The sequence below is a fragment of the Mus caroli genome, unplaced genomic scaffold, assembly GCF_978045245.1.
Source record: "Mus caroli unplaced genomic scaffold, Mus_caroli_1 scaffold_2, whole genome shotgun sequence".
Lineage (NCBI taxonomy): Eukaryota > Metazoa > Chordata > Mammalia > Rodentia > Muridae > Mus > Mus caroli.
The window spans coordinates 150,184,632-150,205,830 of record NW_028227257.1 but is presented as its reverse complement, the minus strand read 5'-3'; the positions used below and the strand labels follow the sequence as shown (position 1 = coordinate 150,205,830).

General features: G+C 49.2%; 1 long non-coding RNA gene across 1 annotated transcript; it reads left to right on the top strand.

The window, feature by feature from the left end:
• Positions 1-12,190: 12,190 nt before the first annotated feature.
• LOC110290400 (uncharacterized) lies at positions 12,191-21,025 on the top strand. The gene is made up of 4 exons (XR_002377434.3): positions 12,191-12,282; positions 19,700-19,768; positions 19,846-19,975; positions 20,435-21,025. It is a non-coding gene; the product is annotated as an uncharacterized LOC110290400 (long non-coding RNA).
• Positions 21,026-21,199: the final 174 nt, after the last annotated feature.

Genomic DNA, 21,199 nt, shown 5'->3' with positions numbered 1-21,199 from the left:
CCCTTTCCCTCTCTTATCCACTGTTAGGGAGTTGAAAAGGAGGAAGAAAAAAAGAACCCACAAAGTAGCCAAAAAACCCAGCTGCAGGAAATAAAAGGAGAGGTGGGTCCTCCAAACTCCATCAGGACCAAATAAGTGGCCCTGGTGTCCAGGAGGAAGATGTGTCACCCCGATAGCATAATAACCACCTGAAGCTCCTTGTCAGAGATAACAATGACGGGGCCAAGGGAGCTAGGGCTCTTTCAGTCATTGTCCATGGTGAGCCCTAAGAGGGGTTAGCTGGAGAGTGACCTGGGTCTGATGTGCCCAACCCATAAAGGACACAGGAACAGTCAACAGCCCTCTTGATAGCATTTTGGACATGGCTGGGTGGCCTATGGGGTTTAGGGCAGGCTCATGCCCAGTCACCCTCCTGACCATGTTTGAAGCAAGGACCAGTGGTCCTCGTGTTAGGAGGTAAGAGAGTTTAGGCAGTTACTGAAAATGGTTAACTGGCCCTGGCCAGCATTTGATATTTCTGTTTAAGGGCCTTTTCTTCTTTCCCATGGTATAGCTAAAAGTCAGCCCCAAGACTTCTGCTTGTGGGGTTAAGGGCTCTCTTTCCAAGTGCTTAAGCTTAGCCCTAATGCTGGGGGAAAGTCTGGGAAAAGAGACAGATCATAAGGAGTTGTTCACCCACTGGGTTTTCGGGGTCTAGATTGGTATAGTGCAAGAGAGCCTTTGTGAGGCTGTCTAGGGACCGAGATTAATTTTCATGTTCATCTTGGATGACTCTCTGGTGTTTCTCTTAGTTTTCTGGCTTGAGGGCTTATGGAGATTGGCCAAGAGGCAAGCTGTACATTGGTCTCTAGTTGGAATTCCACCTGGAGGATTGTGGTTCCACTGGGGCTCCTAGATGGTCTGTCTGTCAGAGAGGTTGTCAGCCAGCTGCTTGGTGGGGGACCACCTCGCCCCTGGCCAGGCGTGCTTGGGTGGATTTTGTGTTCGTGTGCTTTCGCCTGCTCCCAAACATTAGGAAGCAGGTTCCTAGAGTCATATATATGTCGTGGAAAGCCAGACTATAGAGGTAAGTAATATGTTGGAATTCTTTAATAGAATAGAGGAGCTAGAGGGGGTCATGCACCTTGACCATCCCCCTGCCAAGAGAGACCGGAGGCAGAGTTGGGAGGGAGCAGCTAAGGGACACACAGGCCTTGGAAGGCTGCTGTGCAAGTGGGTGTGGGGTGGGCTAGTTAGAGCAGCCTGTTGCTGGAGGAGAAGAAGTGGGGATGGAAGGAGCTGGAGGAAGAGAAGGAGCTGAGAGTTGAGGCTGATATGGGAAGGGGGACTCATTAGCCGGATCAAGGGTAGTGGTAGATCATCTTGTTCAGACTTCAGGGCTAGAAGGAGCTGAGCAGAGGAACAGGAAGACCAGAGGGAGACTTGGAGTGAAGATAAGAGAAAGGTTGGCTGTGAGGAACCTCTCTTCATTTTCCTGGGTGCTGGCAAGACTTATAAAGGTCCCAAGTAATATTGATATCTAGGGTACCTGTCGGCAGTCCTTTTGATTGATTATCTAAGGGATATTGAGGCCAGATTCAACTGCAAAGGTGGGCAAGTCTAGAGGCCCTTAAGTCAGGAGCTAGGTGGAGAGGCTGGAGGCTATCTAAGAGGAATCCCAAGGGGGAGCCCGAACGTATGGATGATGCAATTCCCATGGGTGAGGAAGAGAGGAAGGGCCTAAGCCTGAAGTCTAGGGCATTCCTAGGACTGAAGAGGGGACAGGAAGGCTCATGCTATTCCCTGGGTCTTCACTGCACGCTTGAAGGTCAGGCAGGACTGACATCTGGGGAGACAAGGCTTTTACGTGAAGCCTAAAGGAGAAAACCAAGTTTAATGTGAAAGCTTTCCCAAGAGAAAAGGCCAACTATAGCTTTAGAGACCATGGCTGGGGGGACTTCCGTCTCCACAAATATCAGAGGGATGCTACATGCTCAATGGTCTCACCCTTGGATTCAGGTAAGCAAGCGTTTGTAGGACCAAAGAGGAAACTTCGCAATTACTGTAGGTGGATGGGTTACCCAGCGATCGGTGAGCTATCGAAGGTGGATCTGAAGATGAATCTATTGCAGATGGACTGCAGAAAAGGGATAGCATCCAGGGCATCTCTCTCTCTCTCTCTCTCTCTCTCTCTCTCTCTCTCTCACTCACACACACACACACACACACACACACACACACAGCTCAAGGTGGGGGCCAGGAGATCTCTATCCAAGTCCCAGGCACCAATGTAAGGGGTTTTGCGGTGATCAGGGGGCCAAGGAATTCAGAAAAATCCAACCATGCACCAGACCTCACTGGAGAGATTTATTGGAGGGGGGAGGCGTATACAAAAGGCTGCCCCTGAATGGCAATGACAAGGGACAGGTCATGAAAGCAAGGGCCTTATGAAGGTTACAGCACAGGCACACAGGGAGAATGCTGTGGGACAGTGGCAATGTGTCACATTTGGCAGCTGGTGATGGTGTGGCCACTAGCACTGAGTCACTGAAAGTGGCCTGGGAGAGCACCGGGTTCTGGAATGTGGGTGGTTCTCCCCAACAGAAACAACACCCACAGATTGTCCTCTGGCCTCCACACACTCCCCGTGGCCTGGGCACACATAAAGAAATGTTACACCTTTAATCCTAGCACTGGGGAGGCAGAGGCAGGCAAACCTTTTGAGTTTTGGTCAGTCTGGTCTACAGAGCTCACACAGCCTGTTTCAGGTCAGCCAGGATGCATAGTGAGACCTTGTCTCAAAGAGGGAGTGGAAGAGGGGGAAGGGGAGGGGGAGGGAGAGGACACAGATGTACGTACAGAAATGGTAGCTGTCGCTGGGGTGTATTACAGCTGGGTACTCTGGGCCATGCCCAGGATGAGTGTGGCCCAGGGCTCCATCCTAGACAAGTCCTCAGAGCCAGGGCTGCTCCAGGACTCTGGCTAAACTACCAAGTAGGTTAAAAACAAGAAGTTCAGGTCTGTTTCCTCCAAATGCACAGGGCTTCTCTGGGTCCTCTGGGCTGGGAAATACAGAGATACAAAGATACTGAGGGTTTTTTTGTTTTTTTTTGTTTTTTAACAACGACAAAAACAAAAAAACAGGACTTCCATCTCTGGCAATGGCTTAGAAAACCCCTTCGCTACAAGTGCTGGTTGGGAATGGTAGCGGGAAAATATAACAAACACCCTTTTAAATGCATGGCTGAGCTTGCGAGAAAGGACGGGAGCTCCCTAGGGATCTCAACAAAGAAGCTGAAAGCCAGGCAGGAATGCAGAGCCAGTATTGCTGCAGCGGGGGAGGGCCTGGGCTAGCGTTGGCTGCGCGCTGGCTTGGGGACTGGAGTTTACAAGTCCCTGTGGGGACTAGAAAGGTGGCAAGTGACGCCCATTTAGAGCTAGACCTGCAGAGCCACACTGTCAGAGCAGGCACCGGGAAGCCTTAGTTTGGGGGCCACTGCCGAGGTCTGGAGAAACAAAACTGCCCTGGAGACTTGGAAAGTCTTGGCCCCCAGGGGTTTAGATTTTAAATTTAGACTCTACTCCTCACACTGCCCTGGAGATGCCCAAAGGAAGAATTTAACACACAAAAGGATCGTTAGACACTGGGCATAAACAATGCACAGATTCAGAAGACTAAAACCTTGGCCTTACTCGGGGTTCCCAGAGATACCTCCTCCCCCACAAGTGAACTCACAAAGGGAAGATTGCAAAACAAAGATGGCCATACCTGGGACCCAGCTGCAAAACCACCCAAAGACTGCTCCTGGAACCTAAGTGGTACAGCCAAGAGCTGGAGACCAGAGAAGAGGTATGGGTGGGTAGGGAGCAGACCTCAGTGATCAGAGCTCGCCTGGCATGCTCTGGATTGGATTCCTAGAGCTGCAAAGTTAGACATGATAGACAGACAGTTGGATAGATCATAGATAGAGTTAAAACAGCTGAAGACATAACAGGCAACAACAGTTTGTGTCTGGCTTCTAGATGGGTGCTGGGATCCTAACTCAGGTTCTCTTGCTGGCATCCCAAGCTTTACACCCCTACCCACCCCCTCTAGTCATCCATCTCTCCAGCCCCTAGAGTGCAGTGTATGTTATTACTATGAAGATTTATTTATTTGTGTGTGTGCTCGTGTGCACATGTGTGTACAGATACCCATGGAATCCAGAAGAGGTACCAGATGCCCTAGAGACAGATATGCAAATGGTTGTGAACCTCCTGATGTGAGTAGCTGAAACTTGAACTCACGGCTTCAGTGGAGCTGGCTGTAAGCCAGCCTAGCTCCAGTCTCAGTGAGAGATCCTGTCTCAAGAGAATAAAACAAAGAATGATAGACAGAGTGAGATACTCCATGTCCTGTACCTGTGCACACATGTGCATTTACCACATACCTATTCTCTCTCTTATACGAAACACACACCCCCGCCCCCCAGAGAGAGACAAACAGACAGACAGACTGTCAGCTCTTTCAGGGGACTCAAGTTTAATTCTCAGCACCCACATGGTGACAAAAAAAATCTCTATCTCCAGTTCCAAAAGATCCAACACCTTCTTCTGGTTTCCTCAGGCACCAGGCACAAAGTCAGCACAGAGACATACATGCAACCAAAACACTCATACACATAAAGTAATTTTTTAATTAAAACAAAAAAAGAAGAAAAGAAGAAGCTCTCAGATGTGTCATAACTCAGAATATCAAATATAAAATCTTATCAGTAATCATGAGGAAGAAAACACTAAGAAAGAAATGGATAAGCTGGGCGGTGGTGGCGCACGCCTTTAATCCCAGCACTTGGGAGGCAGAGGCAGGCAAATTTCTGAGTTCGAGGCCAGCCTGGTCTACAGAGTGAGTTCTAGGACAGCCAGGGCTAGACATAGAAACCCTGTCTAGAAAAACAAACAAAACAAAAGAAATGAAGAATAAATGCAGGGTAGGGTTCTGTTTATCTCAAAGAGGCAAGAAAATCATACTCCCTTAGCATGCCGAGGAAAATAAACCATCATGGCCCAGTAACATACCCAGCTAAACTACCACTGACACACAAAAGTCAATTTCTTATGCATGAAGTCTTCTTGCGGAAACTCCCAAGAAACAAGAAGAAACATCTAAGAAGAAACAAAAGCCACAAAAGGACAAGGCATTAAGATCATAGTGAGCAGATAATTATGTAGAGAATATTAGCAACTGCGTTATATCAGGGTCCAGGTTTAGCTGCTGCCAGAGATCCTGAATAAACGTATGGGATGTTCTTTCTTCCTCAGTGACAGTTGAAGCTGTGAGTGATGTGTCAGTGTGATGGTTTGTATATCTTTGGACCAGGGAGTGGCACCATCTGAAGGTGTGGCCTTGTTGGAATAGGTGTGACCTGGTTGGAATGGGTGTGTCACTGTGGGTGTGGGTATAAGATCCTCACCCTAGTTGCCTGGAAGTCAGTCTTCTACTAGCAGCCTTTGGATGAAGATATAGAACTCTCAGCTCCTCCTGCGCCATGCCTGCCTGGATACTGCCATGCTCCCACCTTGATGATAATGGACTGAACCTCTGAACCTGTAAGCCAGCCCCAATTAAATGTTGTTTTTTTATAAGACTTGCCTTGGTCATAGTGTCTGTTCACAGCAGTAAAACCCTAACTAATACAGAAGTTGGTACCAGGAGTGGGGTTTTTCTGTGATAGGCCTGACCATGCTTTTATTTGAAAGAATGTGGATTTTGGGACTTTGGATTTGGAAAGCAGTGGAATGCTTTAAATGGGGCTTAATGGGTCATCCTAGTAGGAATATGGAAGACTTTGTTGCTGGGAGTAATTTGAACTGTGTTGACCTGGCCCAAGAGATTTCAAAGGAGAAGAATTTCAGAATGTGGCATAAAGACTGGTTTTGTGGTATTTTGGTGAAGAATGTGGCTACTTTTCAACCTTGTCTGAAAAGTTTGCCTGAGGCTAAGGTGAAGAGACTTAGATTAATTGCATTGACAAAAGAAGTTTCAAAAAAGCCCAGCAGAGACTTTGTTCTCTGGTTAAGTCTTATGAAGAAAAGTTTGAACAAGTATAGCAAGCTTAGAAAGGAAAAATATAAAATATATGGTTTGAGTATTAAAGGAGTACCAGGAAGTGAAATGGAGCAAAATCTTGTGTTCTAGGAGATAAAGATTAAGGGAGTGGGACCTTGGGGCAAGATCCTACCCAGCTAAATTAGATCCAGGCATGGTGGTACACACCTTTAATCCCAGGAGACAAGCATGCTGATCTCTACATTCAAGGTCAATCTACAGAGCAAGAACCAGGATAGCCAAGCTTAGGCAGTGAAGGATTTAGAAAACATAAAGCTAGTGATAATGTAATAATACAAGGGGATCATGTTCTAGTTCCTGTAAACAGCAGAACTCGGCAGCTTCAGCCATGTGCCTCTGGCTCTAGAGTTAAGAATGGAAGGAACTACTGGGAAAATTGATGCTGGTTAGCTGGAGCTAAGGAATTAGCGGTGATTAAGAAGAGACCAGCATCGTTGAGGTGAAATCTTCTGGAAATTGTTTTCTGGGAGCACAAAGAAGCTGTGTTCCAGAGATACTCAAGGTTGTACCTCATGCTGCGGCTGGACTTGGTAATGTGTAAGAGTCACTCAGGTGGTACTGCTTGTGAAGGAATGAAGGGATCATGGAGAGAAGCTGAGGCTTAGCACTGTGAGAGGCCAGGGAAGCCCATTGGAGAAGGTGAAGCCTCAGCTGTAGTTGATGGCCCAGGATTGAAGGGGTCATGCAAAGGATTTGAGGCTTGGCACCCTGAAGAGAGCCTATGAGAGGCTATTGGTGAAGCCTAGTTGGAGTGGAACACCCCAGTGTATTGGAGATGTCAGTACCATGGGATGATCACCAAGAACAGAGGCCCTAATGGAGTGGATCAACCTGAGCATAGAGTGCTACAGAGGACAGAGATGGAGAAGTGATGCCAGTCCTTAGGAGGAGTCCAAAAGATCAAGTGGAATCCCAGACACTGAAAGAAGAAGCTGTAACATTGAAATTGCCTTGGAGACTCAAAGATGGTAAAGATGCCAGAGCCATGGGATACATGCTGAGGAAAGCTGCTAACAGGGAGTGGAACCAGCCCAGGAGGAAGCAGTTTGTTGCAGTCAAAAAAGATGAAAAAGGAGTGGAGATCTGAAGACCACTTTGACATCAGCCATGGAGATGCAGAGTTTGGAGTTTGCCCAGCTGGTTTCCTGCCTTGCTTTGGGGATTACAGTTAATTAAGTTGAATGAATCTCAGAAGAGACCTTGAATTTTGGGCTTTTAACATTGTTGCAACTGCTATAGACTATGAGGACTTTGAAAGTTGCACTAAATGCATTTTGCATTATGCTATGTTTAAGTATGGCCCCCATAGACTCATGTTTTTGAACAAGTCTATGGGGACCAGGGAGTGGAATGTGATGGTTTGTATATCTTTGGACCAGGGAGTGGCACCATCTGAAGGTGTGGCCTTGTTGGAATAGGTGTGACCTGGTTGGAATGGGTGTGTCACTGTGGGTGTGGGTATAAGATCCTCACCCTAGTTGCCTGGAAGTCAGTCTTCTACTAGCAGCCTTTGGATGAAGATATAGAACTCTCAGCTCCTCCTGCGCCATGCCTGCCTGGATACTGCCATGCTCCCACCTTGATGATAATGGACTGAACCTCTGAACCTGTAAGCCAGCCCCAATTAAATGTTGTTTTTTTATAAGACTTGCCTTGGTCATAGTGTCTGTTCACAGCAGTAAAACCCTAACTAATACAGTCAGGAACACAAGCTCCTGGTGTTTTGTTTCATCTGGATCCCTGTGGTATGGGCCTTTCCCCCACAGTCCAAGGTGGCCACCCACACTTCTGCCTCCTCCTCAGCAGAGACAGGACACACAGAACACCCAGTTTTCTTTCAGGAGAAGTAGCTGCATTTGTACATATACCACATGTACTTCCAAAGATCAAGGGAGCCCAGGCGATGCAGTCCTTATCACGACCGCTATGCACCAGGAAAACCTTTTATGACTTCCCAGAGAGAAAGGGGATCCTGGGGACCAGCAGCTCAGCCACCAGCAACTGACAGTAAAAACGAGAGGTTCCATCTGGGGCTGGGGTTCAGAAGACTATGTATCATTCTTGTGGACGACCCTCATCCAGTTTCCAGAACCTACATCAGGTGTCTCAAAACTGCCTGCAACCCTAGCTCCATAGCTACGCCAAAGGCAAATGAACTCACATGCACATACCCGGGGGGGGGGGGGAGAATTTAAATTGATAAAAATAAATCTTTATTTATGTATGCATTTATTTTGTTTTTGTTTGTTTTTTTTTTTTGAGACAGTATTCCTCTGTATAGTCTGGGCTGTCCTAGGACCTGCTCTGTAGACCAGGCTGGCCTTGAACTACAGACCAGATCAGGGTAGCCTCTGCTTCCAAAGCACTGAGATTAATTTAAACGCGTGTCACCACCACGTGGGGTGGGGTGGTGTCTTTCTCTCTATATATATATATTTAAACTCTCCAGTCCCCTAACTCTTTTTGTTGTTATTCTTTATTTATTTCTCTTGTGCTTTGAGACAGTGTCTCACAATGTAGCCCTGGCTGTCCTGAAACTCATTCTGTAGACCAGGTTGGCCCTTGAACTCATAGAGATCTCCCTGCCTCTGCCTCCTGAGTGTTGGGATTAAAGGCTGTATCACCATACCCAGCTTCCCTGACTCACTTTTTTTTTCCACTAAAGAAAATATGATTGAGTCCTCAGAGCTGGAGACATGTAGTAATGTCTATTTCCTAGTTTGGATGGAGGGAGCTGAATGCAATGGCCTCCACCTCTCTGCCCCGTTTCCTCTCCTCTAGGTTGTTAAACATGAAGGAAATTAAGGGAGCCCCTGGAACTCACCCTTTCTCTTTGTGGGCTTGGCTTGCCCTCCCCTCTCACTGGTTACTGTACCCACAACCTCCAGCAACACTGAGGGTGGGAAAGGGAGGGTCAGGGCAGAGTAAGGGTGGGGGGGAGGTCATGCTGCCAGGGACACCTTCAGGATTAAGGAACAAGTCAGGCAATAGGTGGTGCCCATTGTTAATCTTAGCCTGGTTTACAAAGCAGGTTCCAGGACAGCCAGGACTACATAGAGAATCCCTGCCACAAACAAACAAACAAAAGACTGAGAAACAGTCATTGGAAGGAGTTACAGAGACAAAGTTTGGAGCTGTGATGAAAGGATGGACCATCTAGAGACTGCCGTATCCAGGGATCCATCCCATAATCAGCTTCTAAACGCGGACACCATTGCATACACTAGCAAGATTTTGCTGAAAGGACCCAAATATAGCTGTCTCTTGTGAGACTATGCAGGGGCCTAGCAAACACAGGAGTGGATGCTCACAGTCAGCTATTGGATGTATCACAGGGCTCCCAATGGAGAAGCTAGAGAAAGTACCCAAGGAGCTAAAGGGATCTGCAACCCTATAGTTGGAACAACATCATGAACTAACCAGTACCCCGGAGCTCTTGTCTCTAGCTGCATATGTATCGAAAGATGGCCTAGTCGGCCATCAATGGAAAGAGAGGCCCATTGGACTTGCAAACTTTATATGCCCCAATATAGGGGAATGCCAGGGCCAAAAGAATGGGAATGGGTGGGTAGGGAAGTGGGGGGCGCTATGGGGGACTTTTGGGATAGCATTGGAAATGTAATTGAGGAAAATATGTAATAAAAAATATTAAAAATTTAAAAAAAAATTAAAAAAAAAAAAAGAGAAACAGTCAGGCTGCCTCCAGCCACCACTGTCTTTAGTAATGATTTTGATTATGACATTTGTGTTTGTTTATCCCAGTAGTCTACCCATTCCTTCCCCACTCTGTCACGCCATGTTTCCGTTTCTTAGACAGGGTCTCACTGGATAGCCCTAGCTGGCCTCCAACTGTCACCCTCTGTCCCCTCTGCTACATAGCAGGTTCAAGGACAGCTTGGGCTACAGAGGACTCCATCCAAACAAATGAAGGGGCCTGGCATGGTGCTGCACACACCATTTAATCTCAGCATCAGGCAGGAGACTATGAGTTCAAGGCCCAGCCCTCAGGAGGTAGAAGCAGGGGGATCTCTGGAATTTCAAGGCCAGCCTGGTCTATATAGTAAGTCCAGAACAGCCAGGGCTGCAAAGTGAGAGAGACCCTGTCTTGAAATAGCAAAAATCCCAACAAACAGTAATAATAATAATAAATAAATTAAAGAATAGAAAATTAAAAAGTCAAGATGGCTCAGCAGGTAAGGTACTTGCTGATAAAGCATGGAAACCTACATTTGGTTCCCAGAGTCCACACTGAGGTACAGAGAACATTCCACAGAGCCACCCTCTAACCCTTACACTCCCATGGTGGCACACATGCCCACAAACACACAATAACTAAGTAACTGGTTAAAAAAGGTTTAACAAGTCACCAACAGGGTTTGTGAAGGATTTGATGTTACAAAAAAAAAAATAAATAAATAAAAAAGAAAACATGTAAGACGGCACGAAAGCAGTATCCGCACAGCAGTCTATAGTGTTAATTAAGTGCCCGTGCTCACAAGAGTTAAAATACAGGGCGAAGCTTAAAAGTGGTAGAAAAAAGATGAACAACGATAAAGATAAGCGGGAAAGAAATAAAACAAGCAAAGAAAGAACCCCAAAGCCCAGCCAACCTGACCAAACAAGCCTATGACTAACAAAATCACAAATATTTAATACCAAGAGTAGATGAAGGACTAGCAACACGGCCCAGTAGGGAAAGGTGCTTGTGGCAAGGGTGATGGCCCGAGTTCTATCCTTGGATCTCACACACACAGAGAGAGAGAGAGAGACAGACAGACAGACACAGACTGATGGACAGACGGGTGGACAGATAGACAGACAGAAAGAGAAAGACAGAGAATTTTTTAAAAGTGGCCCAACCTCTCTTCCTCCTCACATATGCTCCCAGGACCTCCTGACTACCAGTGTACCCAATTGGTTTTTTGTCTTGCTGAGGCATGGCCAGGTGACCAAAGACTTCTGTGGCCACCCACCATCACCCACCCCCCCCACCCCCCGCCAGCCCCAGTGTCCTGCAAAGAGACCCTCTCATAAGGTGCCCAGGGTGTTAGTTCTTTCTCTCCTCACTGACCTGTTGGAGTGACTGAGGACAGGCTTTCATCCCATGGTGACACTCACAGGGTTTGCCCTGTGTCCATCCCATCCAATGTCACCTGAGCTGGGCCTGGTAGAGCTTCCTGCAGGAGACACTTCCCTAGGGATGTGCAGGGAGCAAGTGGGTGATGAAGAGCCTTCTCCAAGCCCAAGTGAGCACTGGGGGAAGGTGCACTCCAGGGGAGAGCCATTATTCTCCCTAGAGCGTCTGACCCGTGGACCACCCATTTCACTGTGTTTCTCCGAGGCCAGCCCAGTGCCAAGCCAATCTGGAACTGTCAGAACCCATGTCCTCCAGCAGACAGAACCCAGCGACACCACAGGCCTCGACAGAGAAGAGGCCAGGGTCTTCTTAAAGCCCTCAGCTATTTCAGTTCAAGGGCAGGGCTGCAAGCCAACAGGTGCTAAGCCACTGCCCTGTAGGTCTTGAACCTGCTCAGAAAGGATATTTCAGCCTATGGTAACTTTTTTCCCCTTGAGACATTGTTTCGCTATGTATCTCCAACTGTCCTGAAACTCACTCTGCAGACCAGGCTGGCCTCAAACTCAAGAGATACAGCTGCCTCTGCCTCCCAAGTGCTGGGATAAAGGCCTATACCACCACACCCAGGAATCTATGATAATTATTAAATAGGGGTTTAATTCACAAATGTTCCCAGCTCATTTGGGATGCTCGGCTGAACACTGATGGGTCCTGGGCTGTTACTCTGTTCCCGGTGGTATTTAAAATCATCAGGAATGGGCAGTGTGAAGGGTCTCAGATCTGAGCTGCTGGGAGCGAACAGTACCATGTCTTCGGGGTACTCGCCTCTCTCCTCATTCATCTCCCCTTTTTCTGCCTTCCTGAAGCATGTGCCTGAAGAGTCCATTAAGAACAGCCACGGAATGCCCCAGTTTCATTTCCGTTGCTATGACAAAATACCTCAACACAAGGCAACTTGCAGGACAAAGGGTTTATTTTGAGTCACAATTCCAAGTTCCAGGCCATCACTGCAGGGAGTCACAGGCAGCAGGAGCTTGAAGCAGCTGGACACATGACATCCTCGGTCAAGAGCAGAGAGAATCAATGCAAGCCGGCTCACATGTTTACTTGTGCTCAGGTTAGTTTCTCCTTTACACAGTTCTGGACCAGTGAGGAGGGAATGGCGCTGCCCACAGTAGGTTGGGCAGGTCCAAATCAATTGACTTAAACCTCCTTCATCCTCCTAACTCCAGCCACAGACATGCTCATAGACCAACCTAACAAAAGCAATCTCTCAGAGATTCTCTTCCCATGTGATTCTAGGTTGTGTCAAGTTAACAAAGCTAACAACTGGTAGTGTGGTAGCTCACACCACTAATCCCAGTACTCGAGAGGCAGGGGCAGGCAGATCTCTATGAATTTGAGGCTAGCCTGGTCTACATAACTAGTTCCAGGACAGACAGGATTTCACAGAGGAAACCTTGTTTTAGTTTAGGGTTTCTGTTGCTATAAAGAGACTCCATGACCAAGGCAACTCTTATAAAGGACAACATTTAATTGGGGCTGGCTTACAGATTCAGAGCTTCAGTTCGTTATCAAGGTAGAAGCATGGCAGTGCCCAGCAGATGTGGGACTGGAAAAGTTCTACATCTTGATCCAAAGGCAGACAGAAGTGGCTCCCACATGGCTAGGAGGAGGGTCTTAAAGCCCACCCCCACAGTGACACACTTCCTCCAACAAGGCCACACCTCCTAGTAGTGCCACTCCCTGGGCCAAGCATATACAAACCACCACACCCTGGAGAGAGAGGCAAGGGGGAGAGGAGGGAGGGGATTATCTATCTCATGATATCGACCTTGGAATTCAAAATTTCGTGTGGTGTTAGGATTGGGCTCTCCTTCTTTTGCTATACAAAGAGTGTCTCACAAAGGGTGTCTGCACAGACAGGGGTCTCACACACTCAAAATAATAGCTATGTGAAGAATGAGGGTCATGAAGGTCCTAGCACAGAGGGGTACACAGTGCCAGGACTGAAGGTCACAGAGCTGAACACCACCCATTATCCAGCTGCAAAACTGAAAGGGTGATACCCCAAGGCTTTAACCTGTTCTCCCTTTCTCTGTATGGAAGATGGGGACCAGAAAGAAGAGGGGACAGTCTCTTTGCTCCAGTTATCAAGGGACCCCCATCATCTGGGAGAGCAATGAAAGCTCCTACCCCAAGGGTCCCATAGCCCACTACTACCCTCTATCCTTCCCTAACCCAAGACCAGGGAGGGCATGACAGCTCGGGGACCCTGGAAGACCCAGAAAAAGCAAGCAGACTGTGACCTGGTTCACTTAGGGTAATGACCCCCACCCTCACCCCACCCAGGGTGAGAGAGTACTCTCCTGAACCTGGATAAAACCTGCTGTTGCCTCGATCCCCTTTCACTGTCTCCCCAAAGCTCACTGGAACTCACTCTAGGACATGGGTCTGGGAGTCTGAGGCTATTCAGAAGCAGTTCCTATGGTACCTGCCCCTCACCTTCTCTGGCCTCAATTTTCATCTGGAAAGTTAAATTATAAGGGCTTGAAGACCACTCTGGTTCTGACCAGCTAGGGCATCCTTCAAAGGGTTCCATTCTTGGGCATCCAGACTTTGAGAAGATTCATGAACAAAGTTCTTGGAAACTTAGACGTGAACACCTCCCGAGAGGCAGTCTGGCAGCCGGAGTGGCCCCTTACCCCCAACATATCCTTACTGGCTGGAGAGTTCTGGCTGGAGAGTTCCCAGGCTAGACTTTAGATCATGATGGCCTCAGGACTGGTGGGACATCTCCCATTCCCCAGGTAAAGGTTACCAGCAGGGAGATCTGTCTCTGTGACCCTCAATTCTTAGTCTAGAAAAAGGTTTACAGCCTGGGCTGTAGGGACACACCCGTAATTCCAGCTATTTAGGATGCTGAGGCAGGGGGATCAAAAGTTGAACAATTTAGGCTGTAGAGGGGACCAAAGCTAGCCTAGGTAAGTTTGGGAGGTCCTGTCTCAAAAATAAAAAATACAAAGAAGGATGGATGTATAGCTCAGTGGTAGGGAGCTTACTGAGCAGGAGGGAGTCACAGGTTCAAACCTCACCCCCACAAAGTTAAAGAGAACTAGGGCCAGAGAGATGGCTCAGCTAGAAAGGCCTTGGAGACCTGAATGATGCCTGGGCCCCACATGGTGGAACGAGACCAAGTTCCATAAATTGTCCTGTGACCTACACACACATGCACACAATAAATTACATATAATAAAATTAATTAGCTAGGCGTGATGGCACACACCTTTAATCCCAGAACCGGGGAGGCAGAGGCAGATGGATCTCTGAGTTCAAGGCCAGTCTGATCTACAGTGTGAGTTCCAGGATAGCCAGGCTACACAGAGAAACCCTGTCTCGAAAAAAACAAAGACTTTTTTAAAGTAATTTTTTCTGGCTGGATAGGTGGCTCACTGATTAAGAGCACTGGTTGCTCTTCCTGAGGTCCTGAGTTCAATTCCCAGCAACCACGTGGTGGCTCACAACCATCTGTAATGGGATCTGGTGCCCTCTTCTGGTGTGTCTGAAGACAGCGACAATGTACTCATATACATAAAATAAATAAATATATCTTTTTTTTAAAGTAATTTTTTTCAATAAAGGACCTGGGACTGGCTCAGAAGGCAAAACGAGGGTGGGCTGGGGAGGGTGCACCTTGAAGGCTGGGGTTGCTCAGAGCCATCATTGCTGTCTATGTTGAACTGATTCAGGATCGAGCCCCACCCCCCTGTGCGAGGCAGTGAGAGGGCCTCTGATTCTGGACCAAACCTCGAAGCCCCAGGAAGTGGGGCAGAGTCAGAACAGCCTGTTCCCTATCTCTTGCTCCTTCGGTCCTGGGCACTGCAGGGCCTTTTGAGAGACCCAGGAGCCTGGGGGGGTGGGGGGGTGGGGCTGGATCTCTTGAGGGCCTGACTCATCCCTGGAGGCGCCCTCCTCCCATGGGCTCCGAAAGGCCAGCTCTCCTGCGAGTGCCTCCTGCTCTGCTGGGTGGGAACATTGAGTTCCAGCCAGCCCTGAGGGCGGTGCCTCGCAGGAACCCGCAGCCTGACCAGCACAGCAAAAGGAGACCTGCAGTCTAGACCTTGTCTTAATGGAATCCTGTGTCCTTAGGCAAGCCGGGCCGAGTGGCTACAGCGAATGTGGAGTGTCCAGACACACTAACCAGCCCTGTCGGCCTCATTACCTGCCTGCCCTCAGAATCTGGTTTCTGGTTGACGCTCTTGCCGTATAGAGCCAGGAGTCAGTGCCAACTTCATTTTCAGCCAAACTTTCCCCACCAAGCACATGCCACAGTGCCAATCTCTCCCAGTCCTACCTCCTCAACGCTTCCCAGCCCCCCTGGGGTTTTTGTTTTTAAAAGCTTTTTTTTTTTTTATTAAGACAAAGTCTTGCTGTGTAGCCTTGCCTGGCCTGGCACTGCTATATAGATCAGGCCGACCTCAAGCTCACAGAGCCCAGGGCTGTTACATTTCCCTGAGTTGGGATTACAGGTGGCTGGAGCCACCCAGTGCAGGTGCTGGGACTTGAACTCGGGTCCCCTGAAATATCAGGAGTTTCTGCTCTTAACCACTGAGCCACCTCGTCAGCCCTATTTTGTTTTGTTGTTGAAGCAATGGGTCGTATAGCTCAAACCTACCCCAAGTCCCCTATGTAGCTGATGATGACCCTGAACTCCTGATTCTCTGCCCCCTCGACCTGAGTGCTGGGACTATATGCAAGAGCCACTGTGTTTGGTTTTATGTGGTGCTGGGGGTTGAATTTAGTAGGCCTGTGTGTATGCCAGGCTAGCCCTCTACCAACTGAGCTACATCCACACAGATCTTCCTCCTACACAGACCAGGCTGGCCTGTAATTAGTGATCCTCCGGGCCCCCTTCGGCTCTTACCACTCTTCTCTTCCCCATTTGACAGCTGGGCACACTGGGGTTCGAGTATCACCAGCCTAAAGAGTCAAGCCAGGAAGCAGAAAAGTCTAGTTCAACCGGTGGGGAGTTTAGTTCCCATCTCCTCACTGCAGTCTCTGCTCTATGCCCTGGGGCCCAGGCTCCACCTAGGACAGGGGCATCAGCCTGGTTCATCCCAGGCTCCTTTCAGGACCAAGAGTGAAGCCCAGAGCCTGTTAGCTCCTAGTTAGCACATCAAGTGTGTGTGTGTGTGTGTGTGTGTGTGTGTGTGTGTGTGTGTGTGTTCAGGAACAGCACAGAAACAGTCTCTGAGACAGAGATTGAGGGAAGGAAAAAAGAGGTCGTGTCCCAAGGACTGTGGGGACTGGAGTCTACCACTTCACCACACCTCACTCAAAGGATTATATGGGACCCAGAACAGACGGTCCAGGAGCCTGGCTAAGAGAAGATTTGGGAGGGGAGGAGGGGAAAGCCACAACTTAGGCCTTGTTGTCAGGACCCTGGCACCCAACCTCCTTAGGGATTGAGCGCACAGATGCAGGAGGGTAGGGGGTAGGGGACAAGGTGGAGCCTGCTTCACAAGTCAGAAGCTATCCCTGGGCCACTACCTTAGGACTGGTCTGGTGAGGGGTCGTTCCGGAAGTCCCCGTGTGCTTCTGCAACAGGGTCATCCAGCCTGGAGGGATTTTCCCTTCCCCAGACATCTCTGCTCTCTCCCGAGGGCCTCTGGGGACTCTGAGCCTCACTAACCTTTCCTAGGTTCTTCTCTGCCAGGAAGCCATTCTGATGCCCTGAATGTCCCCACCCCACCCTCCACCCATCCCCCACAGCCTGGCTGCAATGGGATGGATCACAGGGTCCCTGTGGCCTCCAGGGGCCACAGTTTCATTGCTCAAGGCTTTGTGGATGTTTCGATTGCAAATGTGTGACAGAGCACCCCGTTGATGAGGTGCCAGTGTGTGGAACACAAGGCCCTCACCTTGCTCAGCAAACACTTACCAACCCAGCCAGATACCCAGCCTTTTCTTCTGTTTGAGACAGGCCTCACTGTGCCGACCTGACTGGCCTAACAGACCTCAAGTTCCTTTGCTTTCCAAGCTGAAATGTTTGCTCGTTTTTTTCTTTGAGACCGGTTTCTTTGTATAAGCCTGCATGCCCAAGAGCTCACTCTGCAGACCAGACTGGCCTGGAACTCACAGACATCTGCCTGCCTCCTAGGTGCGGGGATTAAAAGAGTGTGCTACCACCTCCTGGCTTGAGCCAGAATCTTAAAGGAGTATGCTATCATGCCTAACCTCTTTTTTTTCTAAAAACAAAACAACTCCCCCCCAAAAAAAACCCAAAAACCCAAAAAAACGGTCAGACAAGCTCTTCCTAAATTGCTCAGGCTGACCCTGAACTCAGAGTTCTGCTTTCTCCTCCAAAGCCACCAAAATCATAGGCTTATCAGGATGTCCCACTTCCTGTACACGGGGGGGGGGGGGTGGCTCTGGAGGAGATCAGTCTCCAGAGGCTGCATGGCAAACACCTGTAATCCCAGTACTCTGGATTCGGAAGCAGGAGGACCGTGACCTTGAGACCAGTTTGAGCTACTTAACAAGATCATGCACGTCTCAGAAAACCGAAGACTGTGGCTGTAGGTCCAGGGTAGAGAACATTTGCCTAGCTCGCATAATCCCAGCACATTACACACATTTTTTTTTTTTTAATTTATTTATTTTTTTTTTTTTTTTGGTTTTTCGAGACAGGGTTTCTCTGTATAGCCCTGGCTGTCCTGGAACTCACTTTGTAGACCAGGCTGGCCTCGAACTCAGAAATCTGCCTGCCTCTGCCTCCCGAGTGCTGGGATTAAAGGCGTGCGCCACCACCGCCCGGCTACACACATTTTAAAACAGCAATAAGTCCTCACATTCAGGCTCCCTGGACTCTGTATGCATTATGTTCTCTGGTAAGAAGAAATCGGCAGGGCACTGGAAAGAACGCTCAGTTGTTAAGAACCAGCTGAGAACCCTAATTCTGTTCCCAGCACCTAGGTGGGACTCTGGCACAACTGCCTACAACTCCAGTGCCCTTTTCTGTCCCCTGTAGGTACTGCACACACACACACAAACACACACACACACACACACACACACACGACTAAAAATTAAATATACATAAAAAAGGATTTAACAGAAAGATTAAGAGTCTTGTTAGCAAATGATCAAAGGTCAGGAAAGGGACAAGCTATGCCACTCCCTCCCCCGCAATTTCTGTTATTTAGCACTCTTCCATAGTGCCTGCAGTCCCCATGGTAGCACTGGCCAAATCCTAGGCTATAAGCTACCAAACCAGCCTTCCCTGGCCACTCAGAGTCCCCAGGTGACCACATTGTTCCTGACAGCTCTCGAATGTGCCAAAAATGTGGCTGACTCAACCACACCCCAGAACTCCAAGCCTGACACAAGACAAACGCAGTAATCTGAGGGAACCCAGGCACACGGGACTCCTGACTCACAGTGTCTGGACTCTGCTGCACAGTCAGGGTGGGATCTGACAAGTATGCACAGTGGGGGTTCTGGGCACAGTCCTGGCAGAGAGCTTGCCATTGAATTCTCAGATTCTGTCCCCAGCCTTGCACAAAACGGGCATGGTGGCATGCACCTTACGCCCGGCAGCCACAAGCCACAAGGTGCAGGGGACATCTCTTGGTTAGGAACGTGTTTGCCTGGGACACCTAAGGACCCAGCAGCCATGGGAAATCCAAGTGGCACGACATCTGTAATTCCAGGGCTGAGAAGGCAGAGAGAGGAAGAGCCCCCAGAGCTCACGGACTTGCCAGCCTTGCCAACTGGGCTCCAGGTTCAATGAATTCCCCAGTGTCAAAAAATAAGTTGGGGGCTAAGAAGATGGCTTGGAGGGTAAAGTGCTTGGGAACAAGCATAAATCTCTGAACCTGGGTCTCAGAGCCCGTATAAGACCCGGCACAGCAGTCCGTGCGCCTGGAATCCCAGCAGCAGCTTGTTAGCCAACCTTAATACGTTATGCAGAGGTGATTGACAAGAGAGACCACGCCCCAAGCAAGATGGACGGCTAGGACCTGCACCCGAGCTTTCCCTCTGACCTCCACATACCCTGTGGCATGTGAGGGCCTGCACTCACACACACAAACACTATGTTCCCTTCTACTATGTAGCAAGTTTAAAGCAGTCTAGGATCCATGAGTTTCTGTCCCAAAATAACCAACAAACTTGACCGCAAAGCTAATGGTTGAGGAGCCAGCTAGAGGGAGAGACCTTTGGGGAATGTCCTAGAAGGGGCAGCCTTACCTTGGAGCCCACAAACCTGATTCTTAGCTCGAAGGCTAAGCCTAGGTGTGTCCCTGCCCCCAGACATTCAGTCTCAAGTTCCCATTGCCTAAGGCAGTGGTCCCCTTCATTGAGACTTGGATTTGTGAAGCAGATGGAGCTTGAGCAGGAGTAAAGTTCAAGGCTGGTCCTGTTCCAACCCCTACTAGTAGTTCAGAGGGCTCTTGTGAGCTGGGACTTGAACCTGGAGTCTTGGTTTTTTGTTTTGTAGTTAATATTTATTTACTTTCTGGTCTGTGTATCAGGTCTGTGGCTGGTATCTGAGAAGATCAGAAGAGATTGTCAGATGCCCTGGAACTGGAATTGCAGATCCTGTGAGCCACTGTGTGGGTGCTGGGAATTGAATATGGAATCCATGGTCTTGTGTCCATTAATCATGTCTTTACTTCAGCACTACTACACTGAGTCCCTGCCTCGCTGACCCAGAACACAGCACCGTTAGCCAGCCATTGCCAGGAGACAAGAAGGGGCTGAATCTCCCGTGTTCCCCCTCTCCTTGGACTGCACTTAGCGCATACTGGGTAAGCTTGGTTTCCAGGCCCTGGGGGGTTTGGAGAGAGACTGTACTCCTAGCCCAGCAGGGTTCCCCAAGTATACATGCACCCATACATGTCTGCTTGGCCACTTGTCAGTCGGGGAAGCACAGGGAAAGGACAGGACAGCACACGTCAAGTACTACCAATGCCAGAGATGGGAAGGGTGGAAGTAGGAGGATCAGAAGTTCAAGGTCACCTTCACAATGATCAAGTTGGAAGCCAGCCTGGGCTACATGAGATGCCATCTCAAAAAGTAAGTAAAGCATGGTTTGGGCTGTGCAGGAAAGAAGTCAGTCCAACCCACCCCCTTCCTGCAAATTCCTGACCAGGTTTGGCTAGGCAGAGATCAGATCCACAGCAGTAGCAGCAGTTTCAGGCCCTGGGGGTCAGGGGAATCCCAGATGGTGTTATCTGCAAAGTGGTGTGTGTCTCCTTTTCTTCCAGGAGCCTAAGCAAGCATTGGCAGTTGTCCGGTAGGGGGTGGGAGTTGGACCGGAGCCAGAAGCAGCAACCAGACCTTCCGCTGGGCAGGGCTCCGCAGCTGGGCTGTAACTAGAGTCTCCTGGGTTTCTCAGGGGCAGGACCCCCTCAGGTCTGGAATGCAGCCTGGGCCCAGGGAAGGCTAACAAATGGTGAAGGCTTTGAAATCTCAGCTCCGCCCTCTCTCGGGGTTGAACAAACAGCCCCTCCTCCCACCTCTGTTGGAAGCGCCCAACCCTAGGCTGCCACTCAAGTTTCTCCTCGTCCTCAGGCTGGGGTTACAGCTGCTCTATTCTGCGGCCTCTGTGGCCCCAGGACTGTGGGGAGGGAGAAGCAGAAAGACTCAGGTCCCCTTTCCCTGCCTTCTCGAGGTTCTGACCCGAGCGAGATTCTAACCCTGGCTCACTAGGAAGGGTCAGATTCAGCAGGGAGAAACGGGAGAAGTGGCAGGAACTCACTCCATCACTCCCATAAGGAATGCCCAGGGTAGAATTCTATTCTCAAGCCCCAGGAGCTGGACTGTCCAGTGAACGTTTGTTTGCATTTCAGTAAAAACCTCCATTGTCTAATGTTGTCTAGCAGTTCCCAGGAGTTGAGGAGGAGGGAGGAAGGTGTGGCCCTGAAACTAAGGTGCCACACCCCCACACGCGCCACACCGTGTAGAAAGCACTGGGGGCTCGGGCTTCATCAGTTTCTTATACGCAGGGTCCCAGCTGAAGAGCTTTTCCC